Genomic DNA, 6,000 nt, shown 5'->3' with positions numbered 1-6,000 from the left:
TTGCTAGTGGCCACATACTACAGGCAAGGATATCTAGTACAAGGTATGTAGCCTAAAGGGTAACTGGTGGCTGCATAGTGCAGAGGAGGATATCTAGTACAGGGTATGCGGACCAGGGGGTTATTAGTGGCCGCATACTACAGGGCAAGATCTCTAGTACAGGGCATGCGGCCTAGGGGGTTGCTAGTGGCCACATACTACAGGCGAGGATATCTAGTACAAGATATGCAGCCCAAGGGGTTACTGGTGGCCGCATACTGCAAGGGAGGATACCTAGTACAGGGTATGCGACCTAGAGGGTTGTCGGTGGCCACATACTGCATGGGAGGACATCTAGTATAGAGTATGCGGCCCAAAGGTTTGCTGATGGTCGCATACTGCAGCGGAGGATACCTAGTACATGGTATGCGGCCCAGAGGGTTGCTGGTGGTCGCATAATGCGGGGGAGGACATCTAGTGCAGGGTATGCGGCCCAAAGGGTTGCTAGTGGCCGCATACTATAGGGGAGGATACCTAGTACAGGGTTTGCGGCCTAGAGGGTTGCTGGTGGCCGCATACTACAAGGGAGGATACCTAGTACAAGGTATGCGGCCTAGAGGGTTAGTTGTGTCCACATACTGCAAGGGAGGACATCTAGTATAGAGTATGCGTCCTAGAGGGTTGTTGATGGTCGCATACTGTAGGGGAGGATACCTAGTACGGGGTATGCGGCCTAGAGGGTTGCTGGTGGCCGCATACTGTGGGGAGTACATCTATTGCAGGGTATATGACCCAGAGGGTTGCTGGTGGCTGCATATTATAGGGGAGGATACCTAGTACAGGGTGTGTGGCCTAGAGGGTTGCTGATGGCCACATACTACAGGGGAGGATACCTAGTACAGGGTATGTGGCTAGAGGGTTGTTGGTGGCCACATACTGTAGGGGAGGACATCTAGTGCAGGGTTTGCGGCCCAAAGTGTTGTTGATGGCCGCATACTGCATGGGAGGACATCTAGTTTAGAGAGTGCGGCCTAGAGCGTTGCTGATGGCCGCATACTACAAGGGAGGATATCTAGTACAACGTGTGAGGCCCAGGTGGTTGCTAGTGGCTGCATACTGTAAGGGAGGACATCAAGTGCAGGGTATTCAGCCCAAAGGGTTGCTAGTGGCCGCATACTGCAGGGGAGGTTACCTTGTACAGGGTATGCGGCCTAAAGGGTTATTCGTGGCCGCATACTACAGGGGAGGACATCTAGTGCATGGTATACGGCCTAGAGGGTTGCTAAGGGCCGTATACTTAGGTGTGGTTGGAACATATAATAAACTTTCGTTCCTATTCCAAATATAGATAGCCAGGCTCTGAATACCAAATGATGTGAATCCAGAGGATTGGATTCGTTTTACTGATCTATCAAGGTTGGAATGCTAATAAGCAAGAAATTTGAGAAGTTATTTAAAACTCGAAAATGGAAACATATAAGAAGATCGAGCGAAAATTGATGGACATCACACATCCAAGAATGGAAGATAGGCCTAAGAGTTTAAACACACAAAGGGAGAAAGGACCATTGATAAAACTCAGGGATTCTTGAATCACTCAAGAACATAGGAGAATCACTCTCACTAAGATAGAAGAGATAAAAATCTTATATTTTCTGAATAAAACTCAACTTGCCTTCATTGATGAAAATGGTTCAACTTATTTAGGAGCTTTAACCATCAGAGTTACAAAAGACATATAAATTTCAATTACAACCCACTAAGCTATTAATGATCCACTCAAGCTAATAATGATCCACTACTTAATGATTGATTGTAACTGAAATTAAGGCTACAAAAAGTCATCCAAAAACTTTCAGCAAAGGTCCTTTTGATCTTCCAAAGGTTGGTTCTTAAGTTGGCATATGGATCCTTATTACAATATGAAAATAAAGCAAAACTGAAGCCCATTAATTCGTTAAGCCTAACACAATTTGGTCAGGCAATTTAACAAAGCATTGGGCCCTTATTTAAATAAAAGAAATTGTATCAACATGACGCATTAGTCATCCTCCATTTGGCGCATACGCAATTCACATCATACCCTCCTTCGATCTTGTGATCTTATGAAGGACTTTATTTTTCCATGACTTGAAACTAATTCTCTTCCTCCAGGATGAAATTCAACTTGATTATATTCATCTTTGTTCCTTTCCAATGGTTACAATTCGTGGAGCACTTTTCTTGCCAACCCTACCCCAGCTTGATTTGTAACAATAAATAATTTCATGCGTTGTGTTTGACAAATTTGCTTTTCATCAACAGACCAAATGTATAATAAAGCACTATGAACAAGCTTCCATTTCAAACATCGAAATTGGTGTGTTTCATTCACATGGTTATCCTTTTGTTCTTGTAAAATGACATCACAAACTGTAGAAGAAAAAACATTGACAAAAAAACTCTCCATCATATTTTTCTCTACTTCCATTTCCTTTTCTTCATTTTCCTTCCTCTTGTAGTTTTTTTTTCTTCCTTTACTATTCTTTCTTTTTCCATTTTCTCATTCAGCCTACATTGATCCTTATTGACTTCTCTTGGTGTCATAAATTTCAACTTCATTTTATGTCCATGCTTATGATGAAGGATTATGTTGTTTTCTTTTAAGATTATTGAATATGGTGTGAGTTGATTAAGAAAGCTAAGTGAAATCCCCACTGGACATTAAGATAGCAAGCTATCTAGATGTGAAGGTTCCTTTCACAAAGCTCAAGAGAAGAAGATGATGGATTGATTCAAAACAAAAAGGAAATGGAAAGCACATAAACCATAGAAAACCAAGAACAATTAAAGGAAGAAGAAAACATAAAATGGAAAGGAAAGAAATGGTAAAAATATGAGAAGCACGCCACTACAAGGCTAGGCTAGAAGCCATGGCAACCTTGAAGATGAGTGGAGGTGTGCCGCCACTTGCTATGCAAGATAAGGCTTAAAAGTATTCACTCCTAAGGGAGGAAACTCTCACAAATGGTTGAGACACAAGAGTGTTTTTACTTCAAAATGTTCAACCCTTTTACATGTCTAGGAGCACCCCTTATATAGAAGAGTTTAGGGCCCTCTAAGCAAATAAAAGATACCTAAGGATGTCTCTACAAAAACCTAACCCTAGCTTCTAGAAACTAGGTCAAATAAGGTTACAAAAATGAGAGACAAAAGAGCTAACTATGGTGTGTGCAAGGCTAATTTCGTTCTAGCACAAAAGGAGACAAAGAATGTGTCTCATATGTCTCCAAAAACTGGCCATAGTGTGCTAAAAACAAAGGAGACCAAAGGTACATAGGTACATTTGCTTTATGCCTTTTTCTTTATGCTTTATGCCTTTGCTTTACTCTCTCCTCCACATCATTTATGCTCCCCAATCACCATGCGCCACCAAGCATTGATTCTTACTCCTAATTAACCTACAAAGCAAATAAACATAGATTAGGATGTTGGCTTAAGTCAAGTCAACTATAGTCAACAAGTCAAACCTAGTCAAAGGTCAACAAGTCAACTAAAGTTGATTCAACTAAGTCAACTTGGGGAATAAAAAATAACAAACACAAATGAAAAGGATGAAGGATTAGTGAACTTCATTTCTAAACATGCTTAGTCTTCTTAAGAAATGTGCCTCCATCCTTGGTTGGGATCAATCCTTCATCAACTTTTCTTGCCAACCCTACCCCACCTTGAAATGTAACAAGAAATAATTTCATGTGTTGTGTTTGACGAATTTGTTTCTCATCAATTGACCAAATGCATAATAAAGCACTATGAACAAGCTTCCCTTTCAAACAAGGAAGTTGGTGTGCTTCATTCACATGTTTATCCTTTTGTTCCTGTAAAATGACATCACAAAATGTAGAAGAAAAAACATTGACAAATAAACTCTCCATCATATTTTTCTCTACTGTAGAGGTGGTTAAGCATATAAATTAATTTTTAAAATGCTATATTTGATTTGTTCATTGTTAGGCTACGTCAATAATTTTTTAACCTAATTGTACTTCCATTGTGGTCAGTTAGATTATAACACATTCTTTTCAATTTTTAAAAAAGAAGAACAAAGTAGTGTATCATTTCAGTTAAATTTTTATTTTTTATTACTTGAAAATAATTTGTAATTTTATTGATAATTAAGAAAATATTATACAATAAAATATTATTATAATAATGGTTGTGGTAATCATAATATATAAAACTTATTCATAAAATAAAATAAAAAAATACCAAATTGGATGTATCATTTAATTTAATTTTTCAATGTTTATTACTTGACGTTATTGCATTACATTGATTGAATTTAATGTTCTAGTTATATCTTTTATCTTTTTACATCTTTAAAAGAATAACTTGTTATACCTTGAAAGAAAAAGAAAATCTTTTATCTTAAAAACATAATTTGATAAGTTTTAAATGATTTTTAATTGAAATCTTGTGCTATAGAAAAAAAAAAGTTAATAAAATATTACTAAAGTATCATTTTCTAAAATTTAAAAAATAGAATTAACTACAAAGCTTATAGTATAATTATATTTCAAAAACGAGAAATATTTAAAAATAGATAAATATTTTTAAAATATTTTAAACTAAAAAATAAAAATAAAAAAGTTACTTTTTTATTTTATAGGATAAAAATTTAAATTGTTTTAATTGAAATCTTGTGATATAGAAAGAAGATAAGAAAAAATATTAATAGCATCAAGTTTTCTAAAAATCTTTAAGGGAGAAATAATAAAAAAATAAAAAATTTAAAAATCTTGTAATAGAATTATATTAAAAAATGAGAAAAAAATTAAAGAATACAGAAGCATTTTCTAAGTATTTTAAATTCAAAATAAAGAAAAAGTATCATTTTTAATTGTTTTGATAAAAATTTTTAGTTTCATAATTGAAATATAATATAATAAAAAAAAATTAAGATAATGAAATAATAGTAAAATTATCATTGTCTAAAAAATAAAAAATATAAATATATAGAAACATTGAGAAATATTCAACCATAAATACATATTTAAAAAAACATTTTAAATTAAAAATAGAAAAGCTTATTACTTTTTATTAAATTTGATAACATTTTAAGTTTTCTAATTGAAATATTGTACTACAAGAAAGACCTAATTACTTATGACTAACCAATTATTTAAAAGAAATTACTGTAGAGGTGGTTAAGTATTTAAATTAATTTTAAAATGCTATATTTGATTTGTTCATTATTAGGCTACGTCAATAATTTTTTAACCTAATTCTACTTCAATTGTGCTAAGTTAGATTATAACACATCCTTTTCAATTTTTAAAAAAGAAGAACAAAGTGATGTATCGTTTCATTTAAATTTTTATTTTTTATTACTTGAAAATAATTTGTAATTTTATTGATAATTAAGAAAATATTATACAATAAAATATTATTATAATAATGGTTGTGGTATTCATAATATATAAAACTTATTCATAAAATATAATAAAAAATGCCAAATTGGATGTATCATTTAATTTAATTTTTTAATGTTTATTACTTGACGTTATTGCATTACATTTAGAGATGGCAAATAAACCCGTCCCCGTGGGTATTGTCCGAACTCGTCCCCGTTTTGACGGGGAATCCTCGCATTGACTGGGTATGGGTATGGGTATGGGGAATCCCCGATTTTTTCAATTGGGTATGGGGATGGGGATGGGGATGAATATATCCCCGCCATAATATCTGTCCCCGCCATATTTTCATCCTTGTTTAATTTATTAAAATATTCACAATTAATTAAGTAACCCTATATATTCTTTTTATTTTTTATTTCTTCTAAATATTTGGTTTGTCATGAAACTCATTCGCATCTCCAATATATTTTTTATCTTATCATAATCTTTATGTAATTATGTTAAAATGATGTATGTCAATTAAAAAAAAATTATGTCTAACATTTGAATATTTATATTATTTTTTAATATTTTTATTTATTGTATATTTTCCTTTCACATGAGAATGTTTAATACTCTTAATTTA

Source organism: Vigna unguiculata, chromosome 9 (assembly GCF_037176805.1).
Source record: "Vigna unguiculata cultivar grain cowpea cultivar isolate G323 ecotype 2 chromosome 9, ASM3717680v1, whole genome shotgun sequence".
NCBI classification, from domain to species: Eukaryota; Viridiplantae; Streptophyta; class Magnoliopsida; order Fabales; family Fabaceae; genus Vigna; species Vigna unguiculata.
This window is presented reverse-complemented; position numbering follows the sequence as displayed.